Consider the following 22,018-nt stretch of genomic DNA (forward strand, 5'->3'; position numbering starts at 1 on the left):
GGGTAAGATCAGAGCTGTGTTGTATTAGTACACAGAACAGTAAATAATACATGTCCTAAAGAAACTGTAATCTAAATAGGCAGCATGGGGGAAAGGGACGTAAAGAGAAGTAATGATATAATAAAATAACATTCAGTGTATTGTTTGTGGTTTTTTCTTTTTGAGATAAGGTATCCTCTGTGGGGAAACTAAATGGACTGGTGAAGGAAAAGAGCTGGCTGAACCTGCAGAAGAGGTAAATGATGATGGAATGAGGCTGAGAAAGGTGGGGAGAATATATATATGTATATTTATTTACGTGTGTGTGTATGCACTGTGTGCTCAATAGCAGACATCTGTCTGCATGTGCTTTATCTCCTCCTCATTCATTGATGGGGAAAAGGAACAGGTAAATTGGGAACTTTCTTGAGTTTCAAAAACTAAAGCACACAAGGGCCCATTCTCTTTGCAGTAAGCCTCTCTGCTGAAGTGCTCAGAAAAAAGCGAGGATGTGAAACATTAGATTTATTTTTTTTTTTTGTCTGCAGATTGGAGATGGGTTTGGAGTTATTTTTTCATTTAACCAGGAAAGTTGATTATTGTTAATAATGCTACCTCTAATGTTTCATTGTAATCTTAATTTAAGGAAATGTTTGAGCATTAAGCATTTTTCCCACAGTGGTGAAACAATGTACCTTTCCCTGCCAAAGATCACATTCACATTTATCCTCCTCATTCCTGTAGCTGCAAGGTGAAGTTTGGAATTTTTCCAGCAGCCCAGCTGCCAATTTACCATCATTGATCATTATCAGGAGTCATTTGACTGAGGTGTCTGATGTATAACAAAGCATGTTCTTGGCTGTGGGTGATATAGTAGCTCTTTCAGGTCTTGGGGTCCTGCTTGTACTGGTTTGGGGAAGGCTTCACTTCATAACTGATTGTAGTTTGCTGAGAGATAGCTCCTATGATATAATTAAGTTGTAGTGCACTGATTAGTTTGTGTGTGTGTGACTGGGGGGGGAAGAGTTTGCTGGCACCCACACTATAAACAGAATACCCAATCCAATTCCTTGGCACTCAACGGAAGTTGAACTATTGAATTCAATGAGAGGAGGAGTCTCCCCAAAATGTTACTCTATCCTTTAAGAAAGGTATTATGAGATTGTGTGAGTTACTTGGGTTTGGTATAATTCTCACACAATTAAACACAAAGAAAAAAAGGAAAAAAGAAAACAGTCTATTGGAAACTCTTCATTTGAAAAGAAATCAGATTTTTGTCATGTGAAGATACCTCGTAGTATTTAGTATCTTAAAGTTTACCAGTAAGTGAGATTGCAAGAAGTTGTCACATCATGATAATGCACAAGAAGCTGTAAATGCTCTGGGCAATGATTTAAGTTAACTTCTAAAACCAAAATTTCGCCACAGATTCTTTTTTTATTATTATTCTTTTTTCCCCTCTGTGACAACTAGGCACTTAGACTCAGCATCACATTCTGTACCACTGCCTTGTTTCAGCAGTGTAGCTACTAGGCTAAGATATAAAACCAGAAGGAATTTCAAAAATTCGATTGATCTTAGTATTTTATGATCCTTCTATTTTGATTTAGTGACGCTTGTTTCATTTTGAGTTTTTCAGTTCTGCGTTGTTAGGATTACATATACCATATGAGAATTTGTTTAAAGATCATTTTTATTGGAAGTAAAATAGAAACTGGAAATCTTTCTGTTATTCTAAGGCTTTATAACAGCTTGTTTGTACAAAGTCTAAATTTGGAGTCAGATGTGACTTGTCCTTTAAAACAATAATAGCCTCAGAACGCTGCTAATAAATGCTGGGGGATTTGTCAGTGCTCAAACAAGTTTGAAGATACTTGAATTGTTTGCCAGATTTAGCCTTTACACTGATGGAGTTCATGCTGTGGGTCTGCATTGTACTTCCCTAAAATGCTGATCATTTAGTATTAGGTGCATTACAGTTATCCTTATTTTTCATAGCTTTCCATACTTTTTTAACATTTTCATAACCCATTAATCATTTCTTAACCCTTTATAAACCATTTATAAATGTACCCTAAATAAAAAAAAAAGCGTTACCATTCAGTTTTTTTCCTCAAGTTTAATATTAAAGGCAAGTCCAAGGTCAAGATGGGCATGGGGAGGCTTTGGGTAGTTGGTGTAGTTTATATTTTGGCCAGTCAGCTGAGGAACCACGTGGAACTAAAATTAGTAAAGTGTGTGCAGTGAAGAAAGTTCACACGGTGTAATATGCTGTGGGCAGTATTAGCGTTGATTTACCCAATCTGTTAATGGTGTGGTCTGTCTAGACCTTTGGAACATTCCTTAGCTCCTTATTTAATGTAGGAGGAATCATTTCTGAAATTAGCATATAAATTGTCCGGAGTCAGCAGCCCTTTAAAACAGTGTTCTACCCTTGTGTCATGGCACAATAACTGTTCTAAAAAAAGAAAAAATAAAATCCCCCATCAGGCATGTTCTCATGAAGAAGCTCTCGACTTCAGATTGCATGCTGAAAAATTGCATAAACCTGAGAAAATTCATTAAGTTTAAAATGGGGAAATGGTCAGGATTTGATTTGGGTAAGTTGCGTTTGTTTAGTCATGTTAATAAGGGGAAGTGTCTTATGATAAGGAAACATCCGACAAGGTCTATTCATGTAGAAGGTTTACGTGTATGTGATTGAAACTGGAGGCTTTTCTGACTTTGACATTAAATTTCTTGTCTTTCCTTGGTTTTCTGCATAACTCGTGTATACGCTGTGCTGTTTGGTGCCTTCGTTCCAGGGCTCAGTCCAACTGAAACTCGGGTGAGAACAAGTCTGCTCTTGGTACCAAACACCAGGTCACTGCAGAAAGGAGGTGGAAGGAACCTGTCAGAGGCCAACCCTCCTCCACGCCTGTTGTTCTTTTGTTGGCTCTTCTCAAGTCCTGTACTTACTTGTTCCTGCTTTAGTTGCCAAGAGTAACAGACAGCGCCCTGCTCTTGGGTTATCATTTTCAAGGGAAGATAATATAACACGCAGTCAGCTTGTGAATTTGGGGAGGAATTAGGATCTTTCTTTTTAGAAAGAGTATACGTGTACACAGGGATGGAAAATAAATGACGATACGGTGCGGTAGGTTTATTTGGCATGGATCTGAGATGACCACACCGAGCAGTGAAGCCAATAAAATCTTTGTACTACAAAATCATGTGTTCTGAACATGCCATGTACTTTACAGAAAAACTATTCCAGGAATGTTGCTAGAGAGTTTTATGTTTATTTGGTGCTTACTTTTCATCTCCCTTGCTCCAAAAGCCAGGTGCTTTAATCACAATGGAAATCAATTGCCCAGGTCACAGAGAAAAGAGAATGGAAAATAATGTAATTACAGAAACTCCTAAAACTTATCTAAAATAATAACATTCTCATATGTAACTGAATAACGATTTTAAGTGGGGATGTTTCCTTCTCTCCCAATGGTTAAATACTAAATTTGTTACTGAAAATGCCTTATTGAAAAGCTTTTTGCATTCCAGAAAAGTTTGGCTTGTGGCCAGGAAAGCCTCCGAGATGCTGTATCTTAAATTTGTCATGGTCCCGGTGTCCATCCTGTATGTCGCCCTGGTGTTCTAAAGAAAGCATGTGTTTTGGGGCGGGGAGGGAGAGAACGTGTTTTTTTTTCTAATAAATATTGCAGAACTGGTCAAGAAGGGAAAAAAAACCCAACCAATAAAGCAAAAGCAAAGCCAGCTCCCTCAAAATAAGTTGCCTACCTGATGCTGGAGTGGGACATGAGAAGAGTCATTTTGTAAATGCTTTATCCCATCTTATGTCCAAGTAACTTTAAAGTTATTTTATACGTGGGCAGTCTCCGTGATCTTCCGATTGCGATGTCATATTTAAGCTTGTTTTACTTTGAGTATGAGGATGTCAAAACAGTAGTTATTTTGTTTGGAGTTTTGTTTGCTTTTTTTAAAACTTTATTTAAAAAAGAAATCAGATGGCTAAACAGAGGAATAGTGATAGATGCAGGATTACGTGCAGTGAGCAGGGTGTGTGTTCTGTGCTTGTGCTCTGCCTGGCACGGGGGAGGCCTTGGCTGGTGTCTCTGGGCCATAACCTTGAGGCAAAACAAAAATCACGGTAACAACGTGACAGGGAAATGGTATGGTTTGAAGTAGAACACAGGAGTCCTGGCTTTTATTTGTACGTTCCAGTTGGGGTGAAATGGGTACACGGAGCCTTTCCCGCTAGACCGAGCGATAGCGGTTATTTTGTGACCCTGAGCTTAGCAACCAAAGACTTGCATTTATTTCACAGGCTTTAGAGAGTGTCTGATCCAAAGATAACCGCGCTCAAAAGTGTCAGAATGTACTGGATGAATCAGTGCAGGCTGCTCATGCACACGGGAGGAGGGATGGAGTGCTTTCCGACAGGCACAGCTTTGGAGAGGTGCTGTGCAAAGTCTCAACACGCTTCTCTGCACACCTCTGGCACCTCTGCTGGAGGAGTTGAGGGGCTCTGAGGTACCAGATTTGGGATTATTTCACTGAATTCGTAGCCCAAGTCAGACCCAATCCCATGACATAAAAACTTTTCTTATTCACTACGACAATACGTGGTGTTTCTGGGGCAGAGTTCTGTTCTTACAGTCTGCATGTCGTAAGAGCTGCATGTTTTTGAGTAGTCTATTCCCCTCTCTGATATTTTGTGGCTTGCGGTAAATGATGTATGCTTGTTTTTAGGTTTTTTTCTCTTAAAACATTTCTGCTTCAGTGGCACTTTAAGTGTTTGAAGCGTTTCCCCCCCTTCCTTATTACTCAATTTAATTGGAATTATGGTGCCTATCAAAAAGTATTACTGCAAGGTGACCTGGAAATAATCATTTCCTTTCATCTATACCAAACATTTGTAGGTCGTTAAAATGTCACAAATAAAAAAAAAAAAAAGTCTTATTCACAAAGAAATGGCTTTATATGAGCCCAGTAAAATATGAGATTTCATTATACACAAAAAAGGCTATGTTTTTTATTCCTGGTTCACAGAGCAAACCTCCAACACATGTGGAATGCATGGCAGGATGTCCCAGTGGAAAAAGGGCTTTGAATTTTCTTATCTATTCCCCTCTCTGATATTTTGTGGCTTGCGGTAAATGATGTATGCTTGTTTTTAGGTTTTTTTCTCTTAAAACATTTCTGCTTCAGTGGCACTTTAAGTGTTTGAAGCGTTTCCCCCCCTTCCTTATTACTCAATTTAATTGGAATTATGGTGCCTATCAAAAAGTATTACTGCAAGGTGACCTGGAAATAATCATTTCCTTTCATCTATACCAAACATTTGTAGGTCGTTAAAATGTCACAAATAAAAAAAAAAAAAAGTCTTATTCACAAAGAAATGGCTTTATATGAGCCCAGTAAAATATGAGATTTCATTATACACAAAAAAGGCTATGTTTTTTATTCCTGGTTCACAGAGCAAACCTCCAACACATGTGGAATGCATGGCAGGATGTAGGACCCTCTAAGGGCTGTACACAGATATGCGAAGGGGAAGAGGAGGAGGAGGAGGAGGGAGGGGAGGGGAGGGGGGGGAAAAGCGCACTTGTGGGTCTGAGGAAACGACCCCCTTTCAGGAACAAATGGAGCATGTGCTCTGGGTCCCGGGGAGGATTTGTGTGGGGATCTCACTCTCCATGTGCGTGCATTCCTCCGGATCAGACAGGTGTTAAAGTGAAACGGTGCCCGGAGGACGCGGCACCCTCCTCTGCTATCAGCAGCCCGACCACATGACGGATCCGAAAGCAGCCAAGCACAACTGCCGAGGGGTTTGCCAAAGGGTTTGGATGCCAAATGCTGAGAGGGACTATCCTTGCCAGCTTGGCACCTTTAGGCCATGTGGCTGCTGCTGGCACGGAGCTGTCATTGTAACGTGCTGGGGGAGAATGGAACCAGAAACTTGTCTTCCTACTGCCTCGTGAATGAAGGTCTCTTATTGTTGTGAATATAAAATATTAATTACCTTACAAATGTGTTTGAGAGGCTGTGCGGAGCTTTGGCATCTGTCCAGCCTTGCAGTGGCAAAATTAGAGGATTGCCTTCTGGCAGCTGAATTTATTTGTTTCCCCCCCGCCCCCCCCCCATCCCCAGTATCACACTGGAAATAAGAGGGAACTAGTTGAAAACAATTGACATCTGGGGAAAGATGTTCTTTGGCCTCTGGGATTTGGATCAGTCCCTGAGCTGGTGCCTTAGGACTGGATTTAACCAATGCTGTAATCGCTGCTGGCACGGAGCTGTCATTGTAACGTGCTGGGGGAGAATGGAACCAGAAACTTGTCTTCCTACTGCCTCGTGAATGAAGGTCTCTTATTGTTGTGAATATAAAATATTAATTACCTTACAAATGTGTTTGAGAGGCTGTGCGGAGCTTTGGCATCTGTCCAGCCTTGCAGTGGCAAAATTAGAGGATTGCCTTCTGGCAGCTGAATTTATTTGTTTCCCCCCCGCCCCCCCCCCATCCCCAGTATCACACTGGAAATAAGAGGGAACTAGTTGAAAACAATTGACATCTGGGGAAAGATGTTCTTTGGCCTCTGGGATTTGGATCAGTCCCTGAGCTGGTGCCTTAGGACTGGATTTAACCAATGGGGAGTTCTTTTGGCACCTGTTGCAGTTTTTGGCAGTGGCACAGGACAGCTTTGATTGCAGTGTGACTGGAGTAGGGAGCATATGTCTGATGCCTATCCCAGAAAGAACAACTTAGTGCCTTTTAATGCCTTTCCTATTGTTTTTCTTCCACTTTCTCTTCTCTTATTCATCAAGCTGCTGTTACTACATGCAGACAAGCATCTATGAGCATCTTCAAAGCAGACAAATCAAGAATGAAGCAAGAGAACAGGAATTGGGAGAGTTCTGTATTATCAGGTTCCACCTGTTTTTTGCATTTGATTTTTGAATTGTTCATCTGGCCCCAAATTTTAATAAGTGTGCTAAACACAGGACTCCAGGCAAAGTGATGCATGTGCTAGTGTCTGAGATGTAATCAGAAGAGGAGTATCTGGGTTTATAAATATGTTACTAGAAATAACCAAGTGTGTATCTTCAAGAAGAGAATTCTGTGGACCCAATAAAGGAAGTCTCTGCCTACATGTCTCTGTACCGATTGTACATCTGTAAATGGCTGCCGTCCAGCAAAGCTCTTAAGTGCATGCTTAACTCTCAGCACAGCTTGGCTACAGCAATGTTGCTAACTTTGGCATGTGAGCTTTTATGCGTTTGGGGCATTCACATGCCTAGTGTTAAGCACATGCTTATGTGCCCTTCTGGATAACTAACTCTTCCTTGTGTCCTACAGGCCTGCAGCCGGGAGTACAAGTCCAATTTCCACCTCAGTTTCCTGCTGCTCCTGTAGAAGGTATTGGAGGTGACAATAGGACAACACGTCATCTACAGCTCTGAGGTTTTTATCCTTCATTTGAGCATCACTGTAACAGAGGTACAAACTCCTGAATAATGTTATGAAGCCTAGCAATACTGCGTGTGCTTTACCTTTCCTGGTGCCTTAGAATCAGTCCGAGGATTCCCAGGGGTCTCTTGAACATAGTCTAAGAATCTGTTTATCAAAATGTTGTTTGCTTTTCTGAAGGTGTTTGTCCAAAGCACTGCAATCACCAGGGCAGTTCATTAGGCTCTGATGGACCGACCCATTCTTACAAATTAGATTAGTAGGTTTACTATGAGATTGTCCATAAAAGCCCCCATTGTATTAAATCACTATTTTAAAATATATTACTAGTACAGTCTGTGTAGAATTTTAAATCACTATTTTAAATATATTACTAGTACAGTCTGTGTAGAATTTAGTGTTATTTGTTGAAAATGGCTCCTCAAGCAACCCATGCAAAATTGGAGCAGAGGCAGAGACCATTGTGGGAAAATGGCATATATCACACTGAAAGTCCTCATTGCTGCATCTCAGTCATATTTGTTTGCACTGATTGATAGCATGAGATTTATGTGTGTTTAAAATTTATCATCGCATTTTCTGCCTTGTGCAAAAGTCAGTATTGAGGGTTTGGGGTGATAAGATTTGAAGAGAAAGTCCTCAGGGCCTTATGGTGATTTTTGGAATTACAACTCAGCTTTGCTATCTAGGAAGTCAATAGAAGACCTTAGGTTTTCTATCTACCTGTGGATGTCAAGCAAGATGAACGTTGGTAAAGGCATCTCAGCTACTAATGCTCTGAAATTATAAATAAGGAGAAAAGGAGAATTTAATTAAATATTATGTAATAGTCAAAGCTTAGAGATCTCGTTAAGTACTTCTGTCAACATACCTGGTTTAAAAAAGATTTTAAAATAGGAAAAAATCCATCTGTAACAAACAACTGTACTCAAAAGTAAAGTCCAAGCAAGCGAACTCGGCAAAATATTCCGGTGTGTGCAGTTCAGAGTCCACTTGGATATTTTTCCAGACTACCATCTGCATCAGAAAGCTGCTGGACAAATAACTCTGATTCTCTCCAGTAGCTTCTTGGTATGTCTGAGGTGGGGTTCCAAAAAAGGAATAGCTGGCAAGTTGTTATGTTTTGTTGTTACCTTTGCCAAAGCCAGTTTGTGTTACTGGGATCATAGTGCATCTCTGGTCTTTGGTACCTGTACTCATTTATTTTAAGAAAGTTAATTTCTTCGAGATCATAAATAATGCAGATGGGGGGAAAAAATATCCTGTTGTTAGAAAGTCCTTATCTGCTGCATTGGAATAATTGCAAGTGGCTTTCTAAGTAGTCAGTTCACTTATGGGCTAAGACCCAAATTTCCTTTAAGAAAAAAAAAATACACAAAATGCAAGTTGGAGAAATACTTTAAAATATCTTTGTCCAGCTTTTTTGCCCCTGGAGGAGGAAGTGAGAAATTTAGAAAGCACCACATGTGACAGATGCTGCTCAAGATGCTTAACACATTACTTAAAGCTGCTCTGTAACCATCGCGTTGTGTGTAATAAAAGAATGTGAATGGGATGGAAGAAGAACAGTCCAGATTTAGTGCAACCACATCTGTAGCCTCACCACTCTCACACGATGTAAAGAGGTCAACAAATTCCTGCCAGTTCCTGGGGTGTTCCTGAAAGTCTCTCTGCAGTGCAAGGCAACGTTGGCTTAGGGAGCCCTCAGGTTACCTCCAAGTGAGCTGGCATGTCTGCGGCAGATTACCACACAGGGATACTGGCTTCGGTGCCAGAAACAGTAAAGCTCTGTTACTGCCATACATAGTTAATTAGCTCGGGTGTCACAGCGAGCAAACACAGCTATATTGCTTCTGGTTCTGCAGCTAAGTTAATTGAGGCTGGCTTGGGGATCTTTGCCCCAATGTGCGCTGCAGACATACCCGGGAATGCACTCCTATTGTTGAGTGAATACTGTATTTTCTCATAAATGTGGCAGGAGTATAATTGCAGGGTGGAAAAAAGAAGGCCAATATACATTCACTTCACTTTAGAGACTAAATTAAACCTTTGACTTAACTCCCTTCTATACCAGCTCCCTGCAGGCATTTTCTACAGGCTTCATTAGAGCCAACCTAGAGGCCATGGAAAAGGTCTTACAAAAGACTAGCCAGGAAGCCAGTCGCAGGCCCAGATCCTGCTGCTACAGAACACAATCTGCCTCTTGGCACCTCGGGCCCGCAGCTGCCAGGCACTCTCCTTATGTGGTCACTGGTGTTGGCGCGGAGGCTGGAGCAGATAGACGAGGAGGGCGAAGGGGGAGAGCATTCATCACTGCCAGCCAGGAGGGGAGGCAGTGCCAAGTCACTATGTAACCAGGCACATGTGCCAATTTGCTCAGTAATTGGATTGCTATTTGAAAAATTGAAGCGGCGTCTAGAAAATTCTAACCTTGGCGTTTGGGAAGTAACGAAGTTCGCGGCTGGGAGGCTGAAGGGGAAGAATGGAGGTGATCACACAGAGGTGTTTAAGGAGAGCAAATGTAGGAAGTAATTTGATTACTCTCAAAAGCGTTACACCAGCCTCGGAGGCAGCCACTCTCTATCAGAGAGACAAAGAGCAAGGCACAGCGCAAAGCTGGAGCTTTATGGACAAGCTGTAACCCATTGCTTACTAAGGAAAATTAGTGCAGACTTATCAGCTGAAAGCCATTTGTATAAAGAAACCATATTATTAGAGGGAAGGCCTTGATATACTCGCTGTAGTTATTTATTTTATTTTCCCTAAGGAGAAAAAACTGTTAATGGGCATTATTACAGCTCTTCAGTTGTTTTTTTTTCTGATCTGCGAATTTGTTGCTTCTGTCTACATTGCTCTCAAGTACACTTGATGAACAAATCCTAAGTGCTAATATTAAGCACAAATGATACTAAATTATCCAGCTACAGAGATAATTTCTTATGCAGAAGCACGCCTCTTCCCCCCTGAAGTCAAATTCAGACCTTGCTTTGACTTCAGTAGAAGCTTAATTATATCCAAAAATATAGCTACCTAAATAGCCCTTCAGGCATTTAATTATTCTTTGCAGTTTAGCTCACTGGCCACCCTTATTCAGCTAAAAACTTTGAGCATATGGATATGATGGATTATAAATTGTTCCTGAGGTAATATTTGCAGCTTAAAGTATAATCCAGTTGCTAGTAGACGCGTAAAAGTAGTGCCTGGGTTCTTCATCACTGCTAGGCGGAAACTCAAGCTGGAAGCTCTGTATTTAAAATAATAAAAAGTAAGAAATCTATGGACTCGTACTGAGGAAGAACTATTTGGAACCTCTGTGAAATGTCTGATTATTTCTCAGGCACTCAGTCCTGGTAGAATGAGGTTAACACATGTCAAAGCAGAGGCTAAGGAAATTTTGGGTTACATTTCTGCCCCTAGATGGAGTATTCTGCACACTGGTATTTTTTTATATTTTGGGAGAATGGAGCTGTGTTAGAAGCCTTGAAATGCCTCTTGTTCTGAATTCCCTTTACAGTGTATCAAGTGCTGCCCATTGGGACAAGACTAACTGGGTCCCAGAGACTATTTAGAAGAGAAAAATCAAAATAGGGGTTGTTTGTGTAATTGATCAGCTACTATACACACTGCAATTTCTGAGTGTCTCTTACTTGTTGGTTAGTAATGGATATAGATGTAAAAAAGAGAGAAGCTTTAAAAAGTGTCACTAATTACTGTGAAACATCTGATATTTGCAGCTTGTAGTGCTGAATGTTTCTGTGATTTTCATGGTATTCCCTTCTCTTCCTATACTGTGACTACCATGGTAACCTTAACTGCTTGTAAACCATTTAATAGTGACCACTGTAATACAGTGGTTGTGTGCAAACAGCGTGCACCATTGCTTCGGAGGTGTTTGCGGCGTTTCGGTTTTGTCACGATCGGCGTAAAATGTTGCCAGATTTCAGAGAACTGAATCCTAAACTTGCCAAACAGGGAACTGAAAGTAAGTTCTCCTGTTCTCCAGCTTCTGTCTTTGATCATCTCTGGAGTTTCATTGATACATTCCTTCCCAGCGTTCACAAGCTTAGTGAACCATGGCTCCAGAAAGCAGGGAGTTGCTTGGGAAAAGCATTTGGCTACAGACGCTGTATTTGGAGGGGGGGGTGGGGTGGTGGGTGTCAGATTAGAAGCCAGCTTTTGAAAAACCTGGATTGTTTTCTGTGTGCGAGTGAGAATTCAGCTGTAGGCTCTTACCTCAGGTATGTTCACATGTGGGCTTCTGGTTTAGCCCGCTGTAACAGGAGGGACCAGCTGCAAAGTTTGTCCCTGGACTGGGAGCTGAATTCCTGCAGAATCCGGAATTTGGGTTTGGACCTTTTTGAGATATGATGTCAATGCCAGCAGCTTCCTAACAACTGTTCTTGAAGCTCAGAGCAGAATTTAGAGCAGACCCTCGCGGGTTAGGGAATTGCACAAGATATCCCTTCTCAGAACAGAAAGAAAAAGCCCAACAAAACCTAAGCCATCTGACTGGAGTCCTGAGAAATGCTTTCCAGCTTTCAAAGAAAGAAAAGGGTCTTAATTCAGATTTGCCGGAATTGTCTAATTAGCCCCTTTAATGCCATGCACCTTATAGTCTGTGCCACCGGATTCGTCCTATAAATGAGACGATGGGCTAATTCATCTTGGCAGCAGTAAACAGACCTTGTGATTGTCCTCCTTACAAACACCGGCCTGATTTTAGGAAAATGCTTTGACCAAGCCTGTGTCCCTGCTCCCTCCCGTGCGAGCACAACCCCCCCCCCCCCCCCATCCTCCCCCGGCCCCCCCCGATCGGACAGGAGAACCAGTCCAGCACTGTCCGGCCCCAGACTCCACCAAAAGAGCCCCCATGCCACACCACCCCACTACATCAAGAGCCCTTCCCGGCGGCTCAATCCCCACTCGGCGCTGGGGCTGCCCCTCAAACGTACCCACTGGGACAGTTCCCATTGGAAGCTCAAGACCCAGCAGCTCCAGCCGAGGGGATGTGCTCAGGGGCCTCCCCGAGCCCTCCCCTTTTCTTGGGGGGCTGCCTGTGCTTCTTGCCCTCCTTCTTCCCCACCAACCCACCCCACCCCGTCTCACACACAGTGACATACCTCACACATTTGCCACCGCTAACAACAACCTGTCAACTCTTTCTTTGCACCGTGCTAGGCGCCCTTTGTCTCTGCGGCCCAGCAAGCCTTGCAGCTGTTGTCCGAGGCCTGCTCCGACAGCCTGTGATCAGTCAGCTGCAAAATCCTCCCTGAACAACTCGGTATTCACAGCTCTAATCGGGCCAGCGGACTGTTTCCTCCTCTCTCGCAGTAAATCTTTATCACTTGCGCTCTGCTCGTCAGTTAGTGGCGCCAGCTCTTTGGGCTGCTCTATCCCTTTCCCATACTCCGCCGGGCTGTGTGCTCTGAATGCTAACTCCTGCCTTGTTTAGACTCCGGGCTGCCTCGCTGCCCCAGTCCACACGTTGGGAAGGTCCCAATTCCTGCTCCCTCCCCACCTTTTAAGCCGAACCTACATCACGTTCGCACCCCTCCGAAGGCGAAGATACTCAACGGCTCCCTCCCTCTGCCTATTTCATACTTTATCCACATAATTAACTTATCTCTCTGTTTCTTCCCAGCAGGCTGTTTAAGAGCTGTCTTTGGTAGGAAGATGAGGGTGAGCTGCCCAGCCTGGGGAAGCCGGTGATGGCAAGGGAAACCCTGGGGAAATTGGCATAAACCTTAATTTGATCGCATGCCCAGGGCTATTAACCTTCCTCCTAATGGTTCCCCCCACGGACGGAAACACATTTCCCTCCATCCTGTCCCTGACTTGATGCCATCCCAGTCTTTTTTAAAAGATTTACATCAAAGATGTTGAATTGTGAAGCAGATTTTTAGGAAAAGAAAAAGAAAAAAAAAAAAAAAAGGGATAAAAAAAGGGATCAAAGTTTGCTTTCTTAGTGTCCCAGCTGAGTTGAGGAGAATCCACAGAGCTTTTAGGGTGAGGTTTCCGTCAACGTGGAGTTGCTGAGGATTTATACTCGTGGAGCTGAAAGCACAACTGCATTTGTGCCTGTTGCTGCTTCTGCTACAGCATGAAAACTCCTCCTGCCTCCTTTGGCAAAATGTTGTGGGTTTTATTTCCCTGTGTGCTGTGTTTGGGCCTGGGACTGCAGATGACAGAGGGTGTAATTAAAGCTCAGTTAAATAGCACATTTTGCAAAGAGACTCAACTAGCCTTAAGTGAAGCTTGCTGGACATTACTTTAAAAAAATTAAAAAGTTAGGATAGTGAGCATTATTTCAGTTTGCAAGGAATCTGGAAAGTTATTGTCTGAACACTGATCTGATGACCAAAAAGTCATGTTTTTTGATCTTGTCTCTGAAGCTGAGTCCATCCTGGGCACTGGAAAACCCATTTCTCTTTCTGCATCAGCTTTCCCCACCTTTCAGTCCCTACGTTTCAGCTCTTCTCTGTGTGTGTGTGCACGTGTGGGTAAAGATAAACCAAATATAGAAATATTTCTTTAAGAGTAAAACATGAATTGGCTTTAAAAAATATGTTGTTGCTATTAATTTTGAGGCAGCTGTAAAATGCATGCTGCCTGGAAAATCTGGGTTCATTTCTAGTCAGACTTTCTTTGCCTCAGTTCCTCATTGGTATAGTATTTGCTTGGTTACAGATAAGCTAATGTATATAGGATTCTTACATTTTTGGCCTTGGTGGTCATTTTGAGCCTGTAAAGAGTAAACTTAATGACAATGAGAGTCAATTTGATGTGCCTAGAAACATTGCCATTTCACTGTATTACACATGTATGTCCAGTAATCTGCTTGTTCACAGAGCTCACATGAGTGTCACGGAGTGTGACAACCTTGGGTACGTACCCATACCCTGGTAGCTCTCGGTTGGCGTGCCCTCCATAAGCAGCTCCCACACACACTTCCAGGTGGGATGTGTTTTGTCACTGTGTAACCAAACCTATAAACAAACACGTTTTAGGCTTAATTTGGGAAACTCGTCCTGATTTTGCTGGTACTTGCCACACAAGTGCCCTTCTGTCTCGGTGTGTTCTCCAGTGAAGTTGAACGTGCATGAGCAGGACTTGAATATTGGCCCTTTTTCTGTGGGTTATCTAAAAGGACAGCAGTAGAAATATGGTCTTGTAGAAATGTGGAGTGTCCCACAAATGGGCTGATTGTACCATTTGTTGAGGGAAGCTTCACTGTTGAAGATGCTGTATGAGTTGGCTTGATGGAACATAAGATATAGAGGATACAATAACATCTTGATAGGCCTCAGGCAAAGGTCTTAAAGATGTTTCCCATCCTCTGATTTTACTTGCTCTTGTGTTACTGTTCTCAGTGACTTCCTTTGTATCCCAGGGTTTTACCTGTTATCCTTTAGTGACCTTTTTCCTTAGCTGTCTCTGAGGTCTCAATGGCTACTGTGAGACTGGTGAGGTGACTGAATTTCGTAGTTTGTCTCTCACGGCTCTTGGTGTGAAAGGAAACCTCCTACCCAGTCAACCACCTGTACTTCCTCTGTACTTGTAGGTCTCATTTGTCCCAGGAGCCTTGGTGGAGCGACTTTACCTGCAGTTTTAATGGCCGTATCCTTTGGAGGAAATCCTGGTTGTCTTCCCTGACCCCTACAAGCTAGAAGCGTAGTTGAATTTGGCCCATTTGTTTTCTATCAAATAGTAAGTTACTGGACACGGTTATTTTGTGATATGATTGTCTTCTATTTTATAAAACAGTGGTGCTCCACCAAGTTTGTGGGGGTGAGTGATCTATCCAATGTCCTCTACACAAAACATGGGTGATTTTGAGGTGTTCCTCAAGAACTTGATGTCCTTTAAAGAACCAGTAAGTTACTGGACATGGTTATTTTGTGATGTGATTGTCTTCTATTTTATAAAACAGTGGTGCTCCACCAAGTTTGGGAGTTGAAGTTGGCCCATTTGTTTTCTATCAAATAGTAAGTTACTGGACACGGTTATTTTGTGATATGATTGTCTTCTATTTTATAAAACAGTGGTGCTCCACCAAGTTTGTGGGGGTGAGTGATCTATCCAATGTCCTCTACACAAAACATGGGTGATTTTGAGGTGTTCCTCAAGAACTTGATGTCCTTTAAAGAACCAGTATTTTTACATTCTATTTTTTATTTATATATTTCATTAAATTTATGGTAGCTTGAATTTACTAGTAAGCTGATATAGTGGAAGGAAATATTTTGGCTTTGAATTAAAAAGGAAGATTCTAACTGCTGAATTGAATGTGAATAGAACAAGAAGACTTTCTAAAAATCATTGTTATTTTTTTAAAAAAATGAAAACAACTCAAAACACAGCATAATATTTTGACTCTGTTTGCACAGAAGTAAGCAAGGCTTATATACCCAGGATACACTCACTCCCCTTAGTACGTTTCCACAGTCCACATCTCCTGTTCATCTACTGGTGTTTGAGCCTGGGGAGTGGGTGATCTATCCAATGTCCTCTGCACAAAACACAGGTGGTTTTGAGGTGTTCCTCAAAACTTGATGTCCTTTAAAGAACCAATATTTTTACATCCTATTTTTTATTTATATATTTCATTAAATTTATGGTAGCTTGAATTTACTAGTAAGCTGATATAGTGGAAGGAAATATTTTGGCTTTGAATTAAAAAGGAAGATTCTAACTGCTGAATTGAATGTGAATAGAACAAGAAGACTTTCTAAAAATCATTGTTATTTTTTTAAAAAAATGAAAACAACTCAAAACACAGCATAATATTTTGACTCTGTTTGCACAGAAGTAAGCAAGGCTTATACACCCAGCATATACTCACTCCCCTTAGTACCTTTCCACTGTCCACATCTCCTGTTCATCTACTGGTGTTTGAGCCTGAAGTGAGGTTTGGTCTGAGGGATGCAGCTGGTCCTCACCTCAGTGTGGTTGCAATTCTGTGGTGCTTGGTGATGTGGTCTCAGAATAATCGATTAGAAAAATGTCTTGAAGTTATGACAGGAAGTTCTTATTTGATCTTTTCCTCAGAGCTTTGTACTACTTCCATGGCCATTAAGAAAATCTCAGACCCTTCTTTTCCTCAGAGCTTTGTACCACAGGGGAGAAAACTCCTTGCAGGAGGTGAATATCCCTAATGGGAGTGTATTACTGTTCAAAGCATCCTATCTCAGCTCATTTTCTGAGAGAGAGAGAACTTCAGTCTTTTCTTCATTTCTACCCAGATCTGCAATGAAGAATTTGTGTTGGTATTTTTCTGTTTAGCTACTGCTAGGAGAAGACTTGTTCATGGCTGTAGGATGAGCAGAATTTGAGAGCAGCTTATCAGTTCCCGGTTCCAAATTGAAAGTGGACTTGACTGACTTTTCTTAATGCATGTGGATGCATATACAGGAATAGGGTGTTTTATTGCTCTGCTTTTTTTATTTTCAAGAAGTGATATCAGGTTTTTATCTGCACTCCTTCCATGGCCATTAAGAAAATCTCAGACCCCAGCAACTTTCTATTTGATTTTTTTTCCCCCCACTGAGTTTGTGATAATATGCTTACACAGTAATTCCATTTTAAAATAGTCTTTTAGTCTAGGAATTTCCTTGTCTGATTTGCCTCAGACTTTCCAGAAAAATTCTACCTTGGCAGAAATTTTGCACCTGTGAAAGTTCAAGGAAATCGGTTTAGCTTTTACTAAATGAGGAAGGGATTCTGCCAAAATTGTGCTTATAACGAGAGGCTAGTTAAAGTATGGAGAGACTAGTTTCTTCATAATTATTATGTAATATTAGTGTATAATCACTCTCATAAAGAAAAAGTAAGATTAAATGGGTTTTATGTTGCATTTAAAAGCTCATTTTTGTTTCTTTGGCTACTCGGGGAATAAGTCTCACTGCTAACCCATCGTGTTTAAATTTGTGAGTCAATTCTTGGGTGCAAATTTCCTGTGCATCTTGAATAAAACCGTGTAAAGGATGAGCAAATAACGAGGGGAAAATTATAAATGGATCCATGTGACTGTCTCTTCTCCAGACATATTTTTTTTTCCTCACTTAAGAAGTTTAGAGGGAATGGACGGCCATCCAGTGTTTGTTAAAGCCGATGGAATATCTTTCTCCCCCAGGGCATTTCTTTAATCAATGTTTCTTTATACCATTAGGTCATCTCCTCTTCTTTTTTTATTTTTTATTTATTTCTCCTAAAGAAGCCTTGTTTTGTGCATTTTCGTGCATCCTGACGTTTATTCTCAGAATTATGGCCTGATCACTTCCTCTCTTTTCCTTAAAAAATTGTCGTTTTATCTATTTTAAGTGCTGGAGCACAAAGATAACCTCATCATAGTTCTCTCATTTTCCCCAGCAGTTCCCCCCCCTCCTTCTCTCCCCGCAATGAAAAAATGAAAGGTCTCATGGTCTTACAGATTTTCTTTATGCTTATTTTGGCCTATTTGCAATCCAAATACATCATCATGCTATAAGACGGCTCTCTAAGGCTCTTGGATCAATTAAAGGTAGCCCTATTCATTGCCAGTACAAACCTTTGCCTATTAACTCTTTCAAAGGGCATTTGTCATCGCAAAAAGCTGTGAATGCCGTCTGGGTTCATTGATTAAAAAAGGTATTGTTTTAAGGCTGCTGAATATCTTAATTAGTTGTAATCAGAGGGTAGCTTGTGTCTGTAAAGTGATACAGTTACCTTTCACCTACTTGCTTTTTTCCTGTGTTTTTAAAAGGAAAAAAAAAAATCTCAAATGTAATTCAAGCATACTGGTTTTAGGGTACAAGAGGAGCGCACTTGCTGATCAAACTGTAATTTATGACATTATTTTGTAAAGCCAAATATTTAATGTGGTAACCCAGAATACATCTCATTGGCCTATGATCAGCCGAGAGTAACCGGAGCGGCACCGCTCGTTGCCAGCGATCATCCTCCTTTCTTCACTCAGAAACCCAGTGTCTGTATTCTGGAAATGTAGAAATCCCCCCCAGTTTTTCAAGCACTTGCAGGTGTGCTTAGCTCAAGCACATGAATCACCCGTTAATATAGAGTATATACGGGACAATTTGGCAAATCAAGGTAGAAGAGGGTAGTGTTTTTTTTTCAGACCAGTAGTTCATCTACAACAATTGTTGTCTCAAATGGTTTGAAGCTATTTATGAACGTTTCCCAAAGCTCTGGCAAATTGTTTTAGCTGGAAAAATGTTTTTTTTCTGCTGTCTCCTGAATCAAAACATTTCTGTCAGTAGTCAATAACACAAATCTGTTTGCTATTTAAAGACACCCTTTCAGAAATTAAAATCAACACTTCTCCTTGCACATCATGAAAAGTTTTGGTTGTGCTTGTTGCTTTCTTGGTTTATTTTCCTGAGAAAACAACATAGGTTTTATTTCCCCTAAAATATTTTGCTCAAATCAAATGGTTATTTCTGTGCCTCTAGTGGATGCCTTGGGATGTAGACAGAACCCGTCTAGTCACATCTCTCAGTGGTGCAGCAATGGCTCACATCATTTGACCCTCACCCATTGGAGATGCATTTTCAGGGAAGGTGATTTGGGGATAAGTGACACTGCATTCAGTCTCCTATTTTCTGGTGAATAAGTGTATTACACGATGTATGGCTTAAAGTTAGAATATGTTGGTTTGTTTGGTTTTTTTTCAGGTGCCAAGACAATACCTGCACTTTGCTCACAGGACAATTTTGCTCTACGTGCCTAGATTCTGCTCGAAGTACTTTTCATGAGTACTCTGTCCTTTAAAAAAAAAAAAATTACAAAAATACTTCAAAAAAAATTAGTTCTGTCTTCAGTCGACTATATAGGTAAGAGCCTATTATCGTATCTCGTAGATGGAGAAAAACAGTCTGATAAAGATGAAAATCCCATTTCAGATAAATGGAAAAACCTAAGCATGTATTTTAATATTCCTGTGATTTTTGAAATAAACTGTCTTGCAAAGTTTCTCTGGGCTGCTGTCAGATGCAAAAATAGAACACGCATTTGAGTTGCTGCAGACAGTACCTCAGCCACAGTGTTCCTCATTGCAGTGTGTGGACGTAAGAATTTCTCTTTTTATACTTGATAAAAAGTGTGATGTATGGCATGGTCACACAAGAGAGAGATTTATTTTCGTAGTTGGTTAATTCAGTGGTTTATATACTGTGGTACTGAAGCTCATTTTGGTGTGGATATCAATGGAGTTCTAACCTCTTTCTTCAGCCCTGTACATTTTCACAGAGGGGTGTAGTGTCTTTTCTTTGGTCAGGTGCCTTGGAAATAAATTTAGAGAAATAAACATGCGCATTTCTACTGTAACTGTGATGTGCATATGTATTTATATATAATGGTATTGTATGTCATGCTCTATATAACATTTTTAGGTGTCTGTACAAGCAGGAGATTTATGAAGTGTGACTCATTTTTCCTTCTCCACACTGTTCCAGTGGAAGAGCTCAGACGGCGATGAGAAAAACTAGTACACATTATTAAGAATTCCGATAAAGTAGGCTGAATAAATTTGTTTTCTTTGTGAGCCTTAATCCTGTGTTGTATTGGCTTCTTGGACATGGCTAATTTATTTGGAATTCCATTCTGTTCCCGACAGCATTCCTGATTAGCAGTTTGATCACCCGGAGCAAAGTTACATACCAGCTTTCAACTCTTGTAATCTAGCAGTGTAATTTTTTCAAATGGACTCTTTTCTTTCCTCCTTTGTCCTAGCTCCCCTTCTTTTTGTTTGCAGAGAGACTTTAAAAATAAGCAAGATAACCTGTTAGGAGAATGAAAAACTTGTTCGAAATACAATATAGTTTGCTGAATGCCTGACTTGGATCTGGCCGCAAAGCCTCTGATGCAAAGTCTAGACTGGAATATGGAAACTTCCAAAATCATAGATACTCACATCAGCCTGTGCTTATTGTGAATGTTGTGTGGCTATTGAAAATGAGACGTAAGAAAGCAAACGATTAAGGAGACAAAGCCAAAGCATAAAGCCTAAGCCATCCAACCCCACACCATTTTTATTTTTTTATTTCTTTTTTTTTTTGGAAATTTAGTATGATAACGGTAGGTCTGATAAGCCACGTGAGTAATAATGAATTTAAATAAGCTTAGGAAGTTTTTTCTGGTTACACATGTATTTAATAACAACTTTGAATGCAATCATATTTTTGATCATCTATCTCGAGAGTTTCCAAAACTCTGTAAAGTTCCAAGTTAAACTGTATAAGAAATATTTCAAATAAGCTTTTCAGATGATTTGATTTCATTATTAAATATACAAATAAGGTTTAGAGCTGGGTCAGTGCAGCAAGTGAGATATTTACCTTCCATCATTTATAAAGGATAACACATTTTTTTCAGTAATAGCAGTTTGTGGGTGGTGTGATAAAATCTTTCCACGGTCCGTAGTTTGCCAAGGCACATTTTTGTCTATGGTGAATTTTGGAAACTTCACCCTTTGTCTTTTATTTACTAGTTAAGTTTGTCATGTGCTGGACCTCATATGGCAATTGCAGTTGCATCGTTGTTCCCTTTAGTCAATGCTGGTTTATGCTGTCAAAACAAATGACATCTGGGAAACCCAATTTAATTGGGCACCAGAGGCAGGATTTGACCTGATCTCTTTGTGGTGGAGCACAGGAAGAGCATCTCCTGAGTGAGACTAGAGGAAGTGTAGCAGGTAGCAGCCCCCTTCTCTAAGTGTTTAATTCACTGAAGACCTTTAGTTACAGATGAAAGAGAACTGGGGTTTCCATCCTGCAACATTTCTTAAGGTCCCACACAGTGAGAAGGAAGTAAGGTTTTTAAGAGATACTTGGGAATAGCCCAAAGATTGGTGGCCACAGCACTCGTCAAAAGACTCAGAGTGTGGTTTTATGCATAAACGCCTTGATTCTGTAATGTTGTGAAGAGCTTGACCTGTCTTTCTGTTTTGTTCTGATCTTGGATTTTATGGATCTGAAAAGCAGCTCTTGACAAATATCGCATCAAAGCTGGAGCTTGTTTTGCCAAATTTCTGGTTTTGAAAAACTGGCATTTCATTTGAAACACTGTTTTGTTAAAAACAATCATAATAGAATTCTCTACTAGTTAATGTGATTTCTGTGAGTTCAGTGGGGAAAAAAAAAAATCCACTGATGAAAGGAGAGCACTGAGAAAGGATGCTTTAGGGCTAGATCTGGTATGTCCTATTGAATTCAGTGATAATTCCTTAATTTCACCAACAAAAATCCAGAGATTCTTTCCAGACAAAAAAATTATGCAACTGACTGAGTGTGAAGATTTAGGAACTTGAGTAGGGTCTCTAACAAGTAAAGAGGGAAATGGACATAATAATTCCTTGACAACAAGCTATTCTGAGCAGTGTAGCATAAACTCTAGATATTTATGTAAGACTTTTTTCCTTTGAGTAACTATTTTTTTGTATTTTTATGTTCATTTACCATTAGGTGTTATCCATATCCATTCTGGATATTATTCATCTTTGAAATAATTGATGGGATTAAATATCATGGCATCTATGTGGTCTATTCTGTTACTTCTAGGTCATGTTCTGATCCCACT

The 22,018-nt window shown here is 40.6% G+C and overlaps 1 long non-coding RNA gene across 1 annotated transcript; it reads left to right on the plus strand.

Moving 5' to 3' along the window:
- Positions 1-7,317: 7,317 nt before the first annotated feature.
- LOC106891982 lies at positions 7,318-19,276 on the plus strand. The gene is made up of 2 exons (XR_001412810.1): positions 7,318-7,477; positions 19,117-19,276. It is a non-coding gene; the product is annotated as an uncharacterized LOC106891982 (long non-coding RNA).
- The last annotated feature ends 2,742 nt before the right edge of the window (positions 19,277-22,018 follow it).

This window comes from Calidris pugnax, unplaced genomic scaffold (genome assembly GCF_001431845.1).
Source record: "Calidris pugnax isolate Ruff unplaced genomic scaffold, ASM143184v1 scaffold107, whole genome shotgun sequence".
Classification (NCBI taxonomy): domain Eukaryota; kingdom Metazoa; phylum Chordata; class Aves; order Charadriiformes; family Scolopacidae; genus Calidris; species Calidris pugnax.